At 41.3% G+C, this 23,198-nt stretch overlaps 1 pseudogene; it reads right to left on the bottom strand.

The window, feature by feature from the left end:
* Positions 1 to 446: 446 nt before the first annotated feature.
* On the bottom strand, positions 447 to 1,182 carry LOC142443278 (geranylgeranyl pyrophosphate synthase pseudogene; annotated as a pseudogene).
* Between the last annotated feature and the right edge of the window lie 22,016 nt (positions 1,183 to 23,198).

Below are 23,198 nucleotides of genomic sequence, written 5' to 3'. Positions count from 1 at the left end.
TAGGAGTGTTTTCTGGTCAAGTCTGATAGGGTGCTATGCCCTAGCACCAAAGTCTATTTTTGGTATTCCCTCCAGACTTTGTTGCTCTGGCCCCCTTGCTGGTCTGTTGCATACCCTTAGTGTTTTGCCTCGGTGTGGTGGAGTCAGATAGGGCCGAATTCTAACACTGTGTCTCCAGTGTTGTCTCCTGTAGAGCTATGTGTCAGTAAGGGATGCTATATCACATAGTGGGTCCTGCCATAGGGTCCTCTCTGTGGATTGGTTGCTGTGAGTGGGGATATTGTCTTCAAGGCTTGCTGGGCCAGGGTGTGTTCCACTATCTTTTCCTAGTCCCTTCTTTCAGAGTATTCTGAATCTATTCAAAAGAACCTACATTTTCTTGCACTGAGTAAGGTGGTGGGCTGGCACCTGAGCGTGGAGAATTGTTTGAAGTAGGGCAAGGAGGTTCAGTATTTCTTAACATCTATGTTTTTGATTCTCTGGTGCAAAATGTTCTGTACCTGGGTGCTTCCAGACCTTGACTAAATAGCATGAATTGTAGGAAACGAGCATTTTCTTTCAGTTAGATCTTCAAATAAGCTTTTGTTTTCACTATAGTTTTGGGAGTGTGCATTAGCATAATCATCCCTAATTTGGAAAAAGAGCCCACGTATATTACATAGAGGCTTTACGTCTTCTTTGTAATCAGAGAACAATTGCAAGAGTCCTCCCATTAAAGGGCCCACTGGTCCTTTGTGGGATCATGGCTTTATATTCCTCTTCAGTGGGACAAGAGCAATTGTCCCTCCAAGGGTAATTGTCTAGGTCTTGTTCCTGATGGAGTTCTAAAAGACGGTGGGTAAAAAGTTTCCCTGTTTTCCTGTATCTGAGTGATCAAAGGTCAAGATTTTCCCCAAAGAAATAAAATATATATAAATAGCAAGTGGTGACAAAAGGAATTTTATTGATACTGTGAGCCACTGTCAAGCCAGGTCTAAGTTCTCAGTTGTCTTTGTTATCATCAGTGAGCAAACTGGCTTTATGAGACACTTTGGTCACTTCACTAATAACCTGTAGTTTGTCTTCTGGAACTTTCAGTCAATGATTAAAAGCTTCAGAAAGCTTGATTGTTACTTGTTTACCTGGTAACTGAAGTAAGTTGGGTTCTAGAAGACTTCTTTGGATTCTTTCTTGAGCAGTCATCACTGTTTTATAATTTCAGAGCAGATGGTTTAAAGTGGCTATCATGGCTTGCTCGGTACGAGTCTGGAAGCGGCTGTGCTCAGGATTAAGTTCCCACTTCACAGCTTAGACCACAGTTCCCTCTGACCCAGATTTGACTCCCTGCCCTACTTCATACAATTTTCCACGCTCAGGTGCCAGCCACACCAACTTACTCAGTGCAAGAAAATACATCATCCAGTCCCCAATGTAATTGTTCTTAATAAGTTACTTTATTTAAAACATATTTCTTATTGCAGTTGGTGTTTACTAATAATTCATTTATTTGGAAGGATGGGATCAAAATTATCCTACTTTAGAAATATATTAATTTCAAAATACATTTTCCACACTTTGTAACACAGAAAGCTGGGTTCCTGGATGCTGTCATTAGGAAAATATGTTTGAAATTCTTTACATTTTCAGGGCAAGTAAAATCTTTAATGCGACTCTTCCAGACAACGTTTCTAACTCCCACAAATGACCTTTCCCTGCTTGGGTCTATTAGGAAGGTTTGGGGGCAATATTGATGGGGTTCACCTGAGTAATTCAGAATAGGATTCCCTAGAGAGGATCCCACTTTCTATAAAATGAACCACACGAAAAGCAGGAGGAAGGATGGCATTGCCCACAGGAGTCACGGATGGATGAAATTCTCCAGTCCTATGATCCCTGCACAGTGGACTCCCCGATCCAGATGACAGCTACTCCATCAGAGCCTGAGCGTGGAACCGTGATGCAATTCCCAATCCACAGAGTAAATTAACATAACTGTTCTTGGGCAGGAGGCTTGCTTAATGGACTCAAGTGTCTCTGGGGGTTCCTTCAGAACTTTGGGCTCACTCACCCTGGAAACTGGTGCCGAGTGCCTCCCGGATGAGGCTTGCTGGAGTTGGGTGCCGCAAGGTGCTTGAGCGGAATGCCTTCCGTTTGATATTTATAACAGAGAGGTATGCGCTTCCGGCATATATTAGCGACTTGACTGAACTTTACATGTCCTCATAAAGAACTCAGTGACATTTCCACTGGCACTACTCTTACTGGAGTTGCTCTGAAGGAGTTGCCACGGGTCATATCAAAAAGGAAGAACTTTATTGTACCCACATGTGTCGCAGTGAGTCTGTATCCAGAAAATGAGCCTTCACACCTGAGGTGTTGAGGACTTTCACATGAAATGGGTCAATCACAGGAGGCTGTTGGGGATTGGCAGGCCAGTGGAGGACAGCAGCTAAAAAAGGCAGGTGAGGTTATATTAGTGGAGGGTGTGCTAGCAATGTCAGGGGCTTCCTTTGAGGCCTGTTGTCTCTGGAGCAATGAGTTGTCCCTGCCGCATTACAACTTGTCCATGAATTGTGCAGCTATTACAATGGATAGTAGAACCTAGATATGTTCAATAGTGAACAGTAAGATATTGTCCTATCCATAAGAGTTTAGGAAGTTAGTCTCTTCTGTATACAAGGAAAGAACGTTGTCCTTAGGTCACAGGGATACACAGAGCTCTCTCTCGCACTGGGGAAACTTTTCTCAAACCCAGGAGTGCAGGAGCATCTGAGTGGAGAGTGGCCATTTCTCCCGGGCAAGGCTTCCTTCCTCATGTGTGACATTCAGTGTCATTGGCTGTGCACTACAATCCGTAGTGGTTCCCAACTGAGTATTTGCATCTTCTAGACAACCCCCAGCATCACTTGAGGAGAAGCAATGGAAGCGCTGGGAGGTGATCATTTCCTCTGGATTTCCACCTCTCCTCACATGTGGTCCACTTCAATTTCCTCTCTGTCAGGACCAGGGAAACACAGGAACAACTGTATTCAAAGGCAGCTGATGTACAGAGTCCTCTCTACACAATGTTCTTGTATCACTTCCGAACCCCCACCTGCAAAAAACTCTTTCGGCCATGGAGAGAGGAGGGTTTTAAGCTTGGGCAGGTCAGTGCTGCTTTCAGTGAGCAACGCAAGATCCTCCAAGAGGAGAACATGGTGTGGCTGTGTCTCCTTCTCTTCCCGGGCTGCAGTCACAGGTGAGATCGTCCCTGATTTTAGAGATCAGAACAAGGCACGGTAGGTCTGTCTGGAACTCACTGTGGTTTTCTTTGTTCCCAGGTGTTCTGTCCCAGGTGCAGCTGCAGGAGTCAGGGGCCAGACTGGTGAAGCCCTCCCAGAACCTGTCACTCACCTGCACAGTCTGTGATTCTCCATCACCACCAGTGGTTACTGCTGGGAGTGGACCCACCAGTGCACAGGGAAGGTGCTGCAGTGCACTGGGGAGATTTGTGCTAGTGGTAACACTTAATACAGCTCTTCCTTCAAGAGTAGCAACTCCATCTCTAGGGACACAGCCAGGAATCAATTCTCCCTGCAAGTGAATTCACTAACTGCTGAGGACACAGCTGTGCATTATTGTGCAAGAAACACAGGGAGGGGAAGTTAGTGTGAGCCCAGACACAGCCTACCCTGCAGTCTGACGAAGGCTCAGGGTGAAGGTTGTGCCCAGAGGCCAAACCCAGGTGCGTGGAGCTGGTGTTAGGAGAAAAATCACACCAGCTCTGTGCTCTGCTTGCTGTTCTTATGTTTTCCCACTGCTCTGCTCTTCTTTTTCCCTCTATGAACAAACAGTGACCCATAGCCCTCTGCCCCCATCCTGCCTTCATAACTTCTATTTCAAACAAGCTAAGAAACAAAAACAAAACTTTCTAATCTGTTTTCTTCACATATGGGGTCTTAAAGGATTGTTTCCAAACAAGCGGCCCTCTAAGTGAGATGTCAACTAAGCCTACATGGAGGAAGCACACCATCATCACTGAAGGATGGTAAACCATTTAATCTGAAGTTGAAGGAGGATCTAGTATCAAAGACTAAATTGTGATGGTTGAGAGTGGTAGCCCAAGATTCATTTGTCGAACTTCATAGGAAATAAGTCTCTGGAGAAGTCCCTCCATCTACAATTGAGGCATGGAGAAAAGTGGTTATCTAACAGAGAGCTTTGGAGATATGAGTATAAAGGATCAAAAACGTCAATCTGGCTTGAACAGTTACAACATTGTCAGTAGATTCCGCCTGCTCTACTGATGAGGCTGACCCTTATCTGGTGTCCTACATTTTCTTTATTTTTGGTTTGTGGTATTTGCTTTGGTTTGTGCTTGTCCATATTATAATGTATCTCAGAGGTGTTATGTCATTGGAGGTCACCTTCTTGAATTTGTGTTATATGTTTTTCCATTTTTTGTTATATGCATCCTATGATTGATGAACCCATAGAGACAGCAAGGAGAATAGGGTTTCAGGAGGAGGGGGTACAATGGTGGAGGGGGGTAAAGGGGAGACAATGTCAAGGAGGCCATGCACGAAAAGAATGTTTGGAAACCGTCATAGCAATTGTACAACTCTGCTGAATGTTTTAACTATCGAATTATATGATATCTATCCTATTATTATTATTATGTATAATAAAATAAAACCTGGCTTCTTCAATAGTGTACTTCTTAGTTGGGGCATCATTGAGCATTCTCATAATTCAGAACTCTGACAAACCCTTCCTCAGTCAGGTGATCAAGGTCAAATTAACACTGATAAGTTTGTGACGGTGTAAATACTGTCACAATAACATAGACAGTTTCCAATCAGTCTATTCTCCAAAACAAATCAACAACAACAACAAACAAAAAAAAAACAAAATAAAACCTGACAAACACCGTCAGAGCTGTCAAGAAAATTTTAAAAATAGAAAGGAATTTCTCAGAATTTTTCACAATAGAGAGCAAGCTAAAGGGGCATGATGACTAAATGTAATATGATGTCTTGTATGGAATCCTATGGCAGGGATAGTACCTTATGTAAGATTTAAGGAAATCCAAACAAATCATAAATTTTAATTCATAACAGTGTATCAATATTGGTGTTTGATGATTAATATGTGCCATTATAATGCAAGGGAAAATCAGGAAAGGCTGGGAGGTAATGGTTTGGGGGAGATTATATAGGTATGTCTTTCTATTATCTTTACTGGTAAAATTAAAAATAAATTAATGAGTTTACATCTCTGCCATTGTACTAAACATGCAGAAACTGGTCCGAAGTCCATTCCCTCCCACTGATCCGCTGCCATGAAGTCATTTCTGTCTCACACCAGTGGATGGGAGAGCAGTGCTTCCCTGCTTCTCTGAAAGGGTGTTTCCAAAAGAAGCACCATGATACACTGTTCTCTTTAGGAGCAGCTGACAGATTTGAACCACAAACACATATAGTTACCACGCCCATGTTTGACCCGTTGCACCACCAGCAATCTTTGATGTAAATTTGACCTCATCCCTCCATCTTCCCAATAAACAGTTTGGTTCCTTCGTGGCAACTTTATAAAGTTCTCTTCAAATAACTCGAGTCACTCCAGGCAGTGTCATTCCAAGGGCACTTTCCCATGGATTCGGCGACATTATAATCTTCCAGAACCTCTTTTGCAAGCCTTCCAAGTCAACATTTCAAGTAGCCAGTGAAGCAGAGTTAATGATCCTGATTACATGATTGCCCAGTTGATAGGAATCTATGAAGAACTGATATGAACTAAGATGATATCCATTCAATATGTTGGTACATAAAATCTCGAGGGAAAATGTACATTTTTCAAAAGTGAATAATTGCAGTATTAAAATGTGCTTTATTGTATTGGGTTACACATTTCACCATTAAGTTTGAATGAACCAGGAAAAGAAAGTTCTGGAATCTGTTCTTCTAGATCCTTTTGAATAAATTTCTCTCTCTACTATCTTCCCAGTAACTTACCAGGTGTTGGCAGATGTTGCTGTTGCCTCCACCTGCAACCCAGAGGTTTCTCACAGGCTGCAGCATCCAGCTCCTACAGCTGGGTTTGTGCCTTCTTCTAGAGAGAACTGTCCTCAGTCAAAGCTGCTCTGTACCATGGGCTGACCCAGTGTCCACAAGTTCCTCTTCTGGCTCAGGACAGGATGAGTTTGCAGGGGAAGGTATGAGAGCAGCAAGAGCCCTTGCTGTCTGTCCTGGTTGTTCATTGACACGTGTCCCCCATTCACCAAAAGACAGCTTCTTGAAGAACACAGAAATTTGGGCATCCCAAGGGCATCAGGACCTTTTACAGAGAGTTTTCATATGATAGGCACTCTTTCTGGGCACAGAAATCGATCAGAACCTTCACCCACAAACCCACGGCAATATTGCTGCTGTTGTTAGAAGTTGTCCATCAGTTCGGACTCGTCTCCACCCTGTGTAGAGAACGAAACACTGCCCGAGCCTGTGCCATCCTCAAAATTGTTCTTGTTGTTGGAGCCACTGTGTCCATCATCTTCTCAAGGGTCTTCCTCCTTTCGCTGCCTCTCCACTTTACAAAGCATGAGGGCCTGCTGCAGAGACAAGTCTGTCAGATAACATGTCCAAAAGCCTCACCATGCTTTCCTCTGAAAAGAATTCTGGCTGTACTTCTTTGAAGATGAGTTTATGGATTCTTTTTTTAGGACATGGCACTTTAAATATTTTTAACCAACATCAAAATTCAAATGTGTCAATTCCATTCTGGTCTTCCATTTTCCATGTGCAACTTTAGCATGCATAGGAAGTCATTAAAAATGCTTGGCTTGGGTGAAGTGCATCTTTTTGGTCACAGGACCACTTGGTCCCCAGGAGTCATGAACCAGACTGCAGTTTCCCCAAGCAGCGTTGTGATAGCATACCTCTCCAAGACTGACTTCCCTCCCCTATCACAGTTTCTAGCACTCCACTCGTGTCCCCACCTCACCATTCACAAACCTGCTGCCTCTCTGCTCTACTCCAAGAACAACGGGTTCCTCCTCACCCCTGGATATTCATGTTCCCTTCTCCCTACATTTATTCCTCCTCACAGTCTTACCACGTTGACTTTCAACATGAGAGGCACTGGAAGAATCCTAACAGTAACACCTTCCTTGATTGCAGGTCCTAAGGTGAAAGACACAGAAAACAACGAACTGCTCATTCCTGTACTTTGCGGAATCTAGTTCTGATTCACAGCAACCTGACACAGCCCTGCCCCCTGCCTCTTGCCACATCATAATGTGCTTTTTTTCCCTCTTGGGTCACTCTTTTCATATCTCATCCTTAAGAATTTTTCAGGCCACTTTTTTTTCACAATGTGGCATCTCTCCTATACTCTGCACTGAGCATGCTGAGTCACATTTTGCCATGAACATCTCAGCATGCAGTTCTGTGCTTCCTTTGGGAGATACGCCCTGCAGTTGCTTGTCCCAACTCAGCCTTCTCTGAAATGAAGAGGAGGCATCCATAGAATGATCCTACACCATTCCGATGTTGCCTTGCAAAGGATCAGAAGCAAAGCCTGAGCTTCTGTCAATTAAAAAAGACAAATAAGCATATTTTGAAATGCTTCATTATATTTTTGGTACTTTTCCTGTCATTTCTCCTAAATCATGCATTTTAAAATGCTGGGTTTTCCTCTTATAGCTTATGAAGAAAGTTCTCCCCAATTTGTCCTTAATCATCTGTCCCCAAGACAAAGGAGCTTGCATATGGACGGTGCAGTGTCAGACAGTGTTCTGTTGCTGTGAATAGGGTCACTGTGGGTCAGAACTGACTCAGTAGCACCTATCCACAACAACCACCACCACATGACTGTGAATTCCAATCTTGCCTTCATTCAGGACACAATGCTTTAGTGGGAAGAAGATATTTTAATTGCCCAATAATTTGGTCAACTTTCTGTCGGGATACCTATTGTATGGAGTAATCGTGTAGAAATTCAAGCAGGTTTCAGGGTGATGACCAGGGCTCTATGAAAAAGTTGTAAGAAGATATAAAACTGCACTGTGAGAAAACGAAGTTGGGCCAAGTATTTATTTACTATTTTTTAAATCCTTCATGATTTTATATCTACCTATTTTTCAAGGATAGCAAGGGAGGTCCTGGGAATTTAATTTGGAAACTTTTGTTCATCTACCCTAAAACCCTGATTATGCCCCTTCCCAAATATTTTTGTTCCCAAATTTTAAAGGATATTAAGAAAGAACACACTGTGAGTTCCTCAAAGATATAAAAATGCACTTTTACATTTCTGTTTATAGTATTATTCCTATCAACCAGAGATATAAATTTACACACACATTTTGTGTGTAAATAGAAAAATAAAATGGATTAATGTGTGATGACAATTTACTATAGAAAGTCACATAATTCATGACATTGTTATTATCATTGTGCCCTTCACACCTAAAACACTCAGATGTGTTCTAGGAACCGAGTCCTCAGATCTCAGAAGTCATGCAACTTCATTTAATGTTATGGATTAGGAGGTAATGCAAATCCATCCCTCCCTCCGCTGATGAAAGCCAATGCAGCTCCAACCCTGCAGCTCTGGAAGTGCTCCTGGATTCTCAGGAATCCCCACTCAGTGATAAGGACAGAGCACAACACAGACAGCATGGAGTCTGTGCTGAAAGGGGTTTGTCCTTGTTGCTATTTTAAGAGGTTATTTTGTCAAGAACCAGTTTGTGTGCTTGGATGTGAGTGAGAGACATGGTGAATATGTCTGATGGTTTTCCTGCTCAGAGAGTGAGGTGCAGCTAGTGGAGTATGGAGGCGCCTTGGGGAAGTCTGAGGGGCCTCTGATACTCTCCTGCACTGCCTCTAGTTTTCCCTAAAGTAGCTAAATCATGATCTAGGTCCACCAGACTCTGGGGAGGACCTACAGTCAGTCATAATAATCAGTACCTGGGGTAGTGGTGGTACATAACACAAAGACTCTGTGAAGAGCCAATTCACTATCTCCAACGTCAATTCCTAGAACATGTTACACCTGCGCACGAACAGCCTGAATTTCCAGGACATGCCTTTGCATTACTGTACTACCATCACAGTGAGGAAAATTCAGATTCAGGATACAAGCCTCCCCTGCAGGGAGAAAACAGGTCCCCAGGTGGCACGCAAGACCCACAGAGCACAGGTCTCAGGTCCAGGAGCAGGTGCAGATGGAGATTTAGGACTACTTTCCTGTTGTGGTATTTATTGGTGTTCTTCTCCATCTCTTCATTTCCCTTAGAGAATATCTCTATTTTAATACCTTGCAGTGCCTATCCCTGAAATGTTCTACGTTACAATAATTGTATTACAACAAGTAAACGTTCTGTACAAAAATTAGTCTGTTTGGTGTGGAGGAAAATTAGCCACGTGGTTCTCAGAATCAGGGTCCAGAAGATAGTCAAGGAAACTCAGAGCTCCAAATCTAATGAGATTTAGAGAAGTGGAGCGATTGGGTGCTGCCAAAGCAAACTCTCTAAATGGTGCCTGAAGAGAAAGACGGGGATGTGCTGCTAAAAGGACAGAGAGCAGAGGCTTCCATAGAATTCCTCGATTGTGACATTGAGTTCCAGGCTAGAGTTATGCAGCTGACTAGGTAGGGAACGAACCACATTAAAGCAGAATGTGCCTCCTTTCTTCAGTGGGAATTGTGCAGGTCAGACTCAGCACTGGTCTGAAGTCTCTTTCTGTCTTTATCTATTTTCTGTGCCTCTTGTTCAGCAAGATGACATGATTCAGGAATGTTTATGCTTCCCAACGCAAGTCTGTTCACATTCACATTCTCAATATGCCGTGTTCATGGAAAAGGATGCTCAATACCAAGAAAATGTCAAAACGACACAATACTGTCTCTAAATACAATGTAATTGTTATCCAAATGACAAATTAATCCATTAAAGAAATGGGGAAAGTAGCTGCTCATTTTATATGGAGAATCCTAGGATAATCAAGGGACCCCAAAAGATTGAGAACAAGGTAGGGGCCCTCACACAGACTAACCTGAAAACTATTCCACAGCCACAGCAGTCAAAACAGCCTGATACTCGTACAATGAAAGGTATGTCGACCAATGGAACAGAATAGAAAAATAACAAATAATCCATCCACACAATAGACAACTGACCTTCACCAAAGGCCAAAGGGATTTTATAAGGGAGAGTGTGACATTCTCTTAAACAATGGGACCGGCACAATTGGATCGTCACCCTCAGAAGCATGAAAGACAACTGAAACCTCAGCTCGTGTACAAATAGGTCGAACACAAGATGACCAAAGACCTAATGTCAATCCCAGAGCTATAGAGACCATCTATAAGGAAGCAGGGACACACTTAAGTGGCCCCATTGCAGGACGTTCATACACCATCAAGCAGAGCAAAGGAAGCACACACAAAGAAGACAGCATAGATGAGGGTGACCTTCTAAAATGAGACATTTATGTGCATCAGGAGAGTAAAAAGGGAACTCAAGCAATGAATAAAAAGCAAAAGGCTCTTGTAATTTTAAGCTGCAGAGTTGTATATTTATTTAATGTACAACAATAGACAACCAGGGAAAATATTATGGCATTTTCCTTGGACATATTTTGTATCATTTCCACCTTTCAGAATTTTGAGAGATACAATGTACCTTGACTAAGTGATTGACCAAACCTAAACCAGGAGATGGGGGACCGCAAAACAAACACAGAAATCCGAGTCTAGAAGAGCTCAATGAGTTGCTTCTTTGGAGTGCAGGGAGCAGTCAGGAGCTCATTGATAACATGTGTAAAAAACCTGTTAGGAAAGTGACGTGCAGATGGATAATGTCATAAAAGTTGTCACTTAAGGAGACCCCTACTAACCACTGCTATGAAATTATCTTGAGACAATCATGGCAGTCAAATTCAGAGACGGATGTTACTTGAACTCCTTGAACTCTTGCGCAGCTACATCACGGTCTCAAGCTTAAATCAGTTAGGAAACCACCAAGAGCAGATAGTGAGATGGGAGTTCAGTAAAATGAACAGGATCAAGTGATGCTCTGCCAGTGTGCATATGAAAAGGGAACTGACTCAATGATCTCCAAACAAAAAATGCTAGAGTGTCCTGTGCTTGAACCCCTGGATTTTAGTGAAATTCATGTGTATTCGTTTCAAAGCATTTGCTTATTCCCTTCAGCAAATTCTGGCCCGAAGAAGTCCAGGTGACCAATACTGAGTGCTTGGATTTCCCTATTGAAATATATATATTAATTTGGAGATATAACGAGATTCTAATTCAGTAAATGAGTGGTGTCAAACCTTAGTCTGGGGAAAATATTTTAAACTTTGTTATTGAGGCAGATAACAAAAGAAATTCCATTTTTGCAAGCTGCTAAGTAACTTGCCCATTCCTCCCTCCCATCTCAGAAAGTTGACTGCTAATTGATCTTCTTGTTCTCCTTCCCCTTATGGGAAATCCTCTGCTGGTGATTAATTTTAGCATGTACTTCCATGTGTTCCTAGGTTCTGGACACTACAATTACTTTTGACTATTCTTCAATATATCATTTGTTCTGATTCAATATTGTTCCCTGTGATGTGATCATCTGAAAGGTGTAGTTCATCTTGTTATGGTAACCAGGATGTTATAGTCAATTTTGGTATTGTTTCTTTCTGATTAGGAACGTATCATGTAATGCATACTTGGTCTTCTTGAAGTTACCAGAATGTTATAATCAATGCTGTACCCTGTAAGGCTCCCTAACCCTAAAGAATAGTAACATCAATTTTGCTTTCTGCTTCTATTCATGCTAGCTTAAGTCTTAGACAATGATAACTGAGTTTTTTCCTTTAAAAGATGGACTGAAACGTGGACTTAGGACTTCAACCAAGGACTCACTTTTATAATCTAGCAGTCCAGTTATAAGTGAACAAAGACTCTTCTAAATTATGAAGACATTACCGTGGCTGTCATATATTCGAACCTGCAATATTATCTAGAAAGAATCTGAAGGGTTTTCCGTTTTAAAACTGCATGGTTAGAGATAGTGTCACAGCTTCAAGAGTCAGAAATATGAACAGTTTTCAAAAATTAGACAATCCTTGAGTTTAGGGAATAAATGTAAGGTGAGATCCATGAGCATTTGTGATGGGGCTGTGCGCAGAGCACAAATGGAGAGGCTGTCCTTGGTTGGAGATGCTCACACTTCGATTGAACCAGAACGCCCTGGGCAAGGGACATTTACAAGAGTGTCTGAGCTCATTCTCTAAATTTTGAGGATCAGTTTTATGGATGAACCTAATTTTAGTGGAAAGTGCCTACTGGGTCTCAAGAAAATATCTTTTTGTGGAAGATCTAAATCACTGCACTTGGCTTTTCTTCTTACTCTGATTATTTTCAGAAATGATTATTTTCCATCTACTGCTCTACTGAATCTTTATACTTGAAATCAGGACTCAACTTATTGTGCATCATTTTGGATATTCCAGCAAACAAAGGTGTGTGTGTGTGTGGGGGGGGGGTGGTGTCTGTTCAGAATCTTACTTTTTTAGAGACTACAGAGTTAAAATAGTAACTTGTCTGAAGACCAACTTTTCTTGGTGGCACGTTCTTCCCTGAGACCCAATGGCACTTGAATCTCTTTCCTTACATTGAGGTTGACCTCATTCATCAGACTCTGGGATGTAGTGTGGATATTGCTTATAAGAGTGGTGGGATTGGTAAAGACTATGGCCCAAGGTCAGAAATATCCTGGCTAAATAAGATTAGTAGCAGAACAATGCCTACTGGAAACATTCTGTCAGGGGCTTCACCTCATGTGTGCATAAATAAAATGCAAAGCTAGGAGTGGAGACTGTTCTTCAGACACAGCATCTGGTTTACCCTTTTCTGAACTTCAGAATTTTGACTGAACAGAACCCTCAAACTTTCATGAATTTCTGTTGGATGCTGCAGTGATTCTCAGAACCTAGAAATCTGAGGGGATCTCCTCAAGGGTGGAGTGGGTGGGAATTGGAGCTGAATGGCTTCATTGAAGAGTTGGACCTTTGGGACATTATCAATCCTTGGAACAAATTTGGTATTCGTGTTTCTAAAAGATGTTGCTCTCACACAAGGAAAACTACTAAGGACTATGAGGAGGTTAATTAAGAGGTGTCAGGGTGTACAGGAAAAAATGGGTCTTAGAGAGTATTAAGACTGAAGATACTTTCAACAAACATCATATAGAAACCCAAGGCAGGGCAGGGGCAACGAGGGGCTGGAAGGAAAGAACACTGGGCTCAGAAATTCTGGGCATTCTTTGACCTTTCCACTCACTTCTTGAGAAAAACCTTTCATTATAGATTAACTTGCACATGAGTTAAAACAAGCAGTTACCCTACAATGGGCTCATAAGGAAGAGGGGAGTCTGATCTCCATTACTTTCTGCTTATAAGGACAGGGCTCCCTCACATGCAAGTTATCCTTCAGGCACTGAGGTCAAATTCACCACTGACCTGGGAAGGCTATCAGTTCTCTTCAGACATGGGTGTAGGTCTCTTGGGAAAGCCCAGCTGCGGTCTAAAGATGCTATTGCTGTGTGTTCTCCAGTACCTGGTGACAGTTCCCCAAGGCGGGAGATTCAGATATCTGACCTGGGTCTATGGGGATGTTTTGACCACAAGTGACCGACAGAGAACATTTGTGTTTGTTTGCCAGTGCAGCTTCAAGAGTCGGGTCCAGGACTGGTGAAGCCTCCCAGAAGCTGTCCCTCACCTGCACTGTTTCTGGTTTCTCCATCACAAGCAGTGGTTACAGCTGGAACTGGATCCGCCAGACCTCGGGGAAGGGGCTGCAGTGGATGGGAAACATATGGTATGATGGTGATACATATTATAACCCGTCCTTCCAAAACTGACTCTCCATCACCAGAGACACATCAAAGAATCAGTTCTCCCTGCAGCTGAGCTCCATGACTGCTGTGCAGGGAGTACAGTGAGGGGGAGTCAGTGTGAGCCCAGACAAAAACCTCCCCTGCAGGGAAGACAGTGGGCAGCAGGGGGCACGCAGGACCCTCAAAGCACAGACACCCAGCCCTAGACAAGCCCAGATGTATGACAGGGAGAATTTCCTGTTGGAATTCCTCTCTTAGCTCTCAGCGTCCCCAAGGATGGTTTTTCTTTTTCTCTGAATTCTCTCCTCACTGAAGGCTTGAAATAAGGAATTAGCATTTTCTGTTGACAGTACAAATATTAAACCCGACTCTGATCCTTTATTGTCATCAATACGATCCTTTTTTTTCTTGACAAACAGGTTAACATGGTCATTCTCATCCTATCTCTTTTTTTCTCTCTTTAAAAAATATTTTATTGGAAGTTCTTACATATATCATAACCTTCCTTCAATCACATGAAACAGTATTGTACAATTGCTACCACAGTCAGTTTCAAAACATTTTCTTTCATATTTTTACATAGATGGGCTGAAGTCAAGTACTAGACCTCCACAGAATCTAGACTCTAGATTCTAGAGCATCTCCATATTCATAGGTTAGACAGTCCAGGACAGGATTTCACTGCAAGAGTTCACGGAGGAAGAGTGTGGGATGGGGAGAAAAGGAGGAGTATGGGAACACCACTAAATGACCCACTTGCTTGAGAAGTAAAGCAATTTATTATTTGCCTGGACAAGATTGCTGTCACAAGTCCTCTCAGGACTCAATAATATATAGCTGTGAGCAAGTATTTGCATCAGGAGAATACAAAACAGGCCACACGATAAAGACACACCAATAGTTGGGTGTAATGAAGGTGTGAACATATACATAGATATGGTGCTTCCTCATGCTTCTGCTTCAGCATGTTTCATACCTACCATGTTATCACCAGTCTGCATACCCCACATCCCATTTCTTCTGCTGAAATCTGAGAGATCAGTATCTCTCACTATATATGGCGAGTACATTCAAACAGTAGTGGATGCGCATGATCATGTAAGCACTAGGATAATTCTAGAACCATGTTGAAAGAAAAGGCCAATATTTCTCTAAGAATGTATGATTTCCATTTTAATGCAGAGATCACTACCCCCCCTCCTTCCCACTCTCCTTTCTGTCTTATGTGTTGTTTTCTGTGAATCTTGATCATCTGGGATATGTAATGCTTAGCCGTTGAAGAGTGCTTACCAAAAGTTGAGCTGAGAGCAGATTGTCTTTGGTTTCTTGAGGAGATGATAGGACAGAAATTAGAATCAAAAGGACGTAGGCATGAACATCATTAACTTCTACAGCATAATGGGCAATGGGTTGTATCTCAGGCATGAGAAATATAGTGCGTCCAGAGTGAAGGGTCTAGGACATCTGGAGAAAAATACATATATGTTCAGAAGAACTCTGTGGACTGAGAGTTCATGGGAATATAGAGGCATTTTGTAAATAAGTAATGAATTAATTTAGTATTATATGAGTGTTGGCAGAGGGCAGGGGTTCTACTAAAGAATTAAAACTGGGACAAAGGTTGAAAGAAACAGAGCTCCTTTCTTCAGTCTCAAAGTTATCCATGGAACTTAGTACATTGCCCACCTTGCATTCCCTCATAGAAGAATTTGGAACAGAAAGCCTTGGGGCAGAATAGGTAAGTGCCCAACTTCTAACTGTGCTAGTTGCATAATCTGGTGCCAATTTGATGATTAAGAACTTAGGGGTGGAGTCTAGGTTGCCAATTAGGATATAGCAAATAAAGCCTCTGTGTGGACATGGCCTTCCCCTGAGGGTTCTGGGAATTCCTGTATTTCCTCCTTGGAGGCAGGAGGCATTCTCTCTCTGCTCACTCCCTGAGAGATGCTCTACTCACAAGATACATAGCACTGCACTGATAGACCCGTGCCCTGGAAACTGGAGGAGCCACATGGAGACCCCTGACAGCACTGAGATGCTTACAACACCATTAGATCCACAAGACTTCCCACCCACTGGCCTGTGCTCTTCCTGTATTTGGCATCATAGCATGTGTTTCGTGAATCTGAAGAGAACTTTATAGATTGGTATTGGACATATGGGCTAATATCGGGCTTATGAACTTGATCTAGACTGGGCAGGGATGTTTCCTTAATGTACAATTACACTTTGATATAACACTCTCTCTTTTTTTTTATTTTAACAATTTATTGGGGCTCATACAATTCTTTTCACAGTTCATACATATACATACATCAATTGTATAAAGCACATCCGCACAGTCCTTGCCCTAATCATTTTTTTCCCTTTTCTTTTTTTACATTTTATTAGGGACTCATACAATTCTTACCACCATCCATACATATACATACATCAATTGTATAAAGCACATCCATACATTCCCTGCCCCAATCATTCTCAAGGCATTTGCTCTCCACTCAAGCCCCTTGCATCAGGTCCTCTTTTTTTCCCCCCTCCCTCCCCATTCCCCCCTCCCCCATATGCCCTTGGTAATTTATACATCGTTATTTTGACATATCTTGCCCTATCCGGAGTCTCCCCCCCTTCTCTGCTGTCCCTCTCCCAGGGAAGAGGTCACATGTGGATCCTTGTAATCAGTTCCCCCTTTCCAACCCATTCACCCTCCACTCTCCCAGCATCGTCCCTCACACCCTTGGTCCTGAAGGTATCATCCACCCTGGATTCCCTGTACCTCCAACCCTCATATGCACCAGATAACACTCTCTCTTATACACATGTGAGTGTCCATGGATTTGTTTCTCTAGTCTACCATGACTAATACACTAACCAAAAGTTAGGCAATGCAAAGCCACTTGGTATCTCAGTTGGAAAAAGATCTGATGGCCTGCTCCCCTCAGGATCACAGACTAGAAAACCGTATGGGGCAGCTCTCTTTCATGAACTGTCACTCTGAATGTCTCCTAAAGCAATGTAGGGCTCTTGGTTAATATATTTATAGTTTCAACAGCACAAAACATTCTTAAATGTTGTAACCTGGATTCTGTCCAGGATACAATTCTGGCTTATTTTTGTTCTTCTTGTTTCATGGAAGAAATATATATTTTTAAAATTGTGAACATCTATTTTACCACTTTATGAAATAGGAAATAAGTTTCATAATTATTTTAATCATAAAATCTCAAAAAGTATAATATTGCAGAGAAATCGGTTGGTATTTTGATAATTATGAATAAGCCACTGATATCACGGTTGTTGGTAGGTGTACTGCAGTTGTTATTCCACGCATCACAACACCATCTGGTAGAGTACAATAGCTTGCCTCAGTGGAACAGAATCCTAGATTTTTCTAAGGAAAATAGCCTGGTGGATTAGAAATATGAACATTTTCCCAACAAGCAAGTGCATAAACTGCACATCAATGAGACCACTTGAAATAATATTAAACTTAGTACTACGTAATTGGAAAATAAGAAGGCTTGAGGTAAATATGAGATTCTTTAAAATTTGGGTTTCAAAATAATGGCATTTACTTCTAGTTGAACAATTAGTTTAATTTAAATCACTTTCAATTACTTTGGGGTTATATAGATATTCACATAGGATATCATTCCACTAAATTATTTTCAACAGTAATAGACAATGAAAACCAAAACACAAAGAATGATATAAATTATGTTTGTTGATATTTCAATGCAGTGAAATATTCTATAAGTCACTGTTAGGTTAGCTGAATTGAAAATGTTCTCAATAACACACACACATGCACATCCATACACATACTTATCTGAGTTACCCAGAGGAATAAACCTGGTGAAATATATGTATATATATATATGTATATATATATATATATATATATATATATATATATATATATATATATATATATATATACACACAAAGATTGATATCAAGAAATAGCTCACATGATAAATGAGGACTCACAAGTACCAAATCCTTGGATTAAGTGGCAGGCTGATGTCTTATGTGATAAACAACACGAAACAAAGCCTCACTGTCATCAAGCCAATTCTGACTAATAGCATCCCTACAGGACAGGCAGATCTGCTTCTGTGAGCTTCAGGGACTATAACTCATTAGGGGAACACAAATCTCAGTCTTTCTTCCATGTAGTGGCTGGTGGGTTCCAACTACTGACCTTGAATATGATAGGGGCAGGTGGATGTCAGGCTGCAGGGCAGGTGATAATAATCAGAGATCAAAGTATGAAGTCCTGGTTATTCAGGAACATAGTTGTGAACTGAGGACCATGTATTATCTTTGTTTGCGGTCCTGATGGTTTCTGCTTCCCAAAGTTCTCCTTCAAGTCATGATCTACAGACTCTGAAGAAATTCCATTTCAGGGGAAAGGAAGTATTTTCTAGGCAGAGAGGTAAACTTAGGGCAGAGAGACAGACACATCGGCGGAGAAAAACAAAATCTACTTCATGTTGACATGGAGATATTGCCCGGCACAATAACTCTTAAGTGCACCTGACTCCAAAAGATAGTTTTGGTGCAGACTATTCGCCCACGTTAATGAATGTTTCAAGGTGCATGACAAATAGCACCTTGATTCCGGTTTCATCATGAGTCAATGTTTGGGAACCATTTAATTCCTTTATTCATACTTTGGAATATTTAATATTTTCAACAAGTGTGAATGGACATTTGTAATGATTAAAAATGTGAGCATTCATGGAACCCTGGGGAGTTGGTGACTCTTTGATGTTTATTGGTCTACTTCTCCATTTACCATTATCTGTCATTCTTTATGAAAAAAATCACTGCCATTGAGCCGATGCTGACTCACAGGGCCCCTATAGGGCAGGATAGAATTGCCCTCATGAGATTCCGAGACTGGAGCTTGTTAGGGGAGTAGAAAGCCCAGTGTGACTCTGATGTATGGGTGAGGATTTTGAACTGTTGACCTTATGGATCACGACTAAACATGATCCATGGTGGTGTAGTGAGTACGTGTGAGGCTGTGTTCTTTAAGGTCAGTAGCTGAAAACCACCAACTGCTGTGCAGAGAAAGATCAGGCTTTCTATTCCCATAAAAAATTAGTCTCCAAAACTCATAGGGGCAGTTCAACCCTGTCCTACAGATTCGTGCTGAGTCTGACTGGACTCAACAACTGTGAGAGATCTCTCTTTATATCTATTTATTATCTCCACATATCTAACATAAATTATTTATCTGCAGGTGTGTTCACCAATCTATCTTTTATTTTTGACACTATCTAAATATCTATCCACACCTTGGAGTATAAGTTCATTTACCCTATTCCTAGGAGATTTCCTTGATCCATAACTATATCCGGATGCCTGAATATGTCCTGATGTGGATAAAGAGAACCCTGGACTAGTTGAAGTGAAGAACTCTGAGCCAGAAATGTCTTCTCTCAATGGTACGCTCAGCATCAGTCTCCCCGCAGTGTGAGTCTCTAAGCCAGGGACCTTCCTTCACCTTATTTAACCTCTACATACAAATGCATGTACTACATGCAAACCCCTCTTAGGCAGCCACATGAGAACACTGCACATGTGAACTTAAACTCAGGTTCCTCCTCATCGTGGAGAACAGTTCCTGGGTGTCAGAGACCTCACACACAGGGACATGAAACAAGTGGTGGTTTTCCTTTTTCTGGCAGCAACTCCTAGAGGTGCATGCTTCAGGGGTTCCCTGTGAAATCCGGAATTCTACCTCGGAACAAATGGTTCGGTGGGTTCTCCCTGTTCCCAGGGACTCTGTCACAGGAGCAGCTGCAGGAGCCAGGCCCGGGACTGGTGAAGCCCTCGCAGACCCTGTCCCTCACCTGCACGGTCTCTGGATTCTCTTCAACCAGCAATCATGTGCACTGGGTCCACCAGACACAAGGAAAGGGGCTGATGTGGGTTGGTATGATATGGAGTGGGGAGAGCACAAACGGTGCTCCAACTCTCCAGTCCCGAGTCAGCATCACCAGACATATCTCCAAGAGCCAAGATGATTTAAAGCTGAGTTCTGTGAATTATGAAGATACAGCAGTCTATTACTGTGCAAGAGACAGGCATAGTGATGGGAAAACAGTGTGAGCTCAGACAAAAAGTTCCTTGTGGTAGCCAGCAGGGTGCTGGTGTGTTGGGGTCCCCAGTACACACTCAGTTTAATGCCCTGTCTTCTCAGCAGATGCTATGGAAAACAGTTAGGTGTGGGATTCTTCTCAGAAGCTGTGGTTTCCACATCTTGTCACCACCTCCCTGGGGACTTCCAAGCACAGTAACTCTAGGGAAAATTTGAGAGGGAACAATACTTTTACATGGGGATGGATTTGTTTGTCTTCCACTGATCATCCCAGAGATTATTTTAAAGAAATAGTTCTTGGTGAGACTTTGGTTTGCAGTTCACGGAACTAAAAGGCGTCATTAATGGCAAAGTTTAGAAACCATGCAGAATTGGTTGTAACATTGATCATGTTAAAACTACATCTGGGGTGAGGGGGTAATGGAGGGAAAAAAGAGGAGCTGATAATAAGAGCTCTATAGACAGTAAATGTCTAGAAAAGAACGATGTCAACATATGTACAAATATGCCTGATACAATTGATATATGGATTATAATAAGAGTTGTAAAAGCTCCCAATAAAATTATCTTTTAACAATAAAAAAACTAAATCTTTCCCCAGCTTTCACATATATCATCAATCTTCTCATTTATATGAATACTCATCAATCTATGTTACTGCAATATCATATTTAGAATAACCTGGGTAATGTTATGTACATTGATATTAACAATCTCACATTGCAGAGGAAATTTATTCTCCCAGAGATACCTTGAAATTCTTGAAGTTTATCTCAATTTGCCAAACCTAGGGAAGTTCTGCTGGCACTAGTAGATAGAATCCAGGGATTCTTATTTTAAAATCACAATAAATATATAACCCCAAATATCAATTATGCTAAGATTGAAAAACTGTACTATATAGCCTTAAAACTTACTATGTAAATACAAATATTCATCTGCAGAGTAAATGACAGTTTATGAAAATTACGCTTATGACCATCTTCACCAAATCAAATTAGAACCCTTAACCTTTTATAAATATTTGATTATGTTATTAATAAAGTCAAAGTTGCAGTTATCCACACATTCATACATATTTAAGCCTAGCCAAGAAGAGCTTTAGTTTATGTAAGAATTAGGAAAGTAAGTTCTGCATTCATGTGTTTATTCCAAGTAAAACATGTTTAAACATGCCTCTGCTATCAGGGGATGGCTGTGGCCAAATTTTCTCAGTAACACACTTAACTTGGTTTCATTAGGGTGATTTAAAATACATGTTTGTGTGGAAGTCATGAAAGAAAGACAGACAGACAGACAGACAGAAAGAAAGAAAGAAAGAAAGAAAGAAAGAAAGAAAGAAAGAAAGAAACTAGGTCGACAGAAATTCTGTCTTCTACACACAAGACAGTTAAAAAATGGATCAAGTGCTATAAGGAAAGTAGTGGAAACTTCACACATGGGTCAAAGAGGGGAAAAGTCAACTGCTACAAATGATGAAACTGGCAGACATGAAGTACTTGTGGAAGAAGATTGTCGAGTTACTATTCAGGAGGTAACTTATGAAGTAGGAATATCACATGGTTCGGTATTTTAAATTTTAAGTGATAATTTTGGTTTCTTGATTGGTGCCAGAAAGCTGTTCACACAGATCAATGAGCTCCAAAAATTGATATTACACAACTGTTTTAAAAGAAAACTGAAGTTAATGAAGCCAGCTTTATGTAATGAAACTTAATTATTGATAATTCTTAGATGTATCACTATGATCCAAAGAGAAAGATACAATGAAAACAGTTCTGAGGGAATCATCTAGGTTGATATTCAAGGCATAAAGGTCAATTCAGAATATGACAGCGGTTTTGTGGATTCTAACAGGTAGGTCTGGAGTGAAATTCTCATAAGACATAGAAAACCTAAGAATATTACTATGAATAAGTTTAAAGAAAATGAAACATGACATTAGTGAGAAAACATCCTAGAATATTGCACAAAGGATCTTTTCTATCTATCGTGACAATACACCAGCTCATTCTTCAAGAGTTGGAAAGGTTGTCCATAGAGGATTTTGTTGACAGACTTTACACCATGGACACTGAAGAGCTGACCTTCCCCTGCATATTTCTGGGTGTCCCCCAAAATCAGAGAACTTTCTTGAGGCTTGTGGAACTATCATTCTGACGTGCTGTCAATCAAGGGGGATAGAATTCTTTGGGGGAAAGTTTAGAAGAATAGCTTTAAATTTTAATTTTTTTCTTTAGAAAAATGTTTAAAATTGTAGAGAAACATATTTTGTATATATATATATATATATATATATATATACTATATCTCAGAGACGGAGCAATATGGTGACTGAGTAGCACACATGGGAGGAACTCCACAAAGACCAGTGGAAAATAACTTCGAGAGGGATATCCTATACTTCCAGAATGCAGGATTATCAGCATAAAGTAAACACAAATTTAGTAAAAGATCAGTAACCTTTGCTGATAGACTTCACGTTGATATCGACTCGCTGGCTGTGTAAAGATCCCCAAATCTCTAGACCTAATTTTCCCAGTCCAGGAGCTAGCTTGGATGGTGGAGCTGCTGAGATTCAGGGACATAGGTCTACAAGACCAGCATGAGGCTGATACATGTACAAATAACTTGGCTTGCAGAACAAATCAAGAAAGCTCTAGTAGGATGCCCTAGAAGCCTTAGCTCCCCAATAACAGAGATAGTACAACCTATCTGTGGTAGTCAAAAAATCTGGTGTCAACTTGACACTGTTACGGGTGGAGGGGTAGAGTTTAAATTGTCAATCGGGTTGCAGCCTGATGACCTCATTTAGAGGTCCCATTGAGATTAATATCTCACTGGAGGCCAGACACATACTCTCTGCTTTGTCTTCCTACTGACAAGACATATAGAGCTAGGCTGATGGAGCCAGAGACCTGGAACTGGAGGAGCCACGTGGAGACCCATGCCAGCACTGAGAGGCTTCCACCACCACTGGATCCACAAGACTTTTCACCCATTGGCTTGTGATCTTCCTGTATTCAACATCATTGCATGGCTGCGTGGGTCTAAAGAAGAATTTATGCACTAGTATTGACATGTGGGGTAATACCAGACTTATGGACTTGATCTAGACTGGAATAGGATGTTTTCATAATGTAAAATTGCTCTTTAGTATCAGGTTCTCTCGTACACACAAATGAGTGTTTCAGGATTGTTTCTCTAGTCAACCCGGACTAACACACTACCCAAGAAGTGTGACAA

Source organism: Tenrec ecaudatus, chromosome 3, assembly GCF_050624435.1.
Source record: "Tenrec ecaudatus isolate mTenEca1 chromosome 3, mTenEca1.hap1, whole genome shotgun sequence".
NCBI lineage: Eukaryota > Metazoa > Chordata > Mammalia > Afrosoricida > Tenrecidae > Tenrec > Tenrec ecaudatus.
Note: the sequence above shows the minus strand (reverse complement) of the source record. Positions and strands in the feature narration are given on the sequence as shown.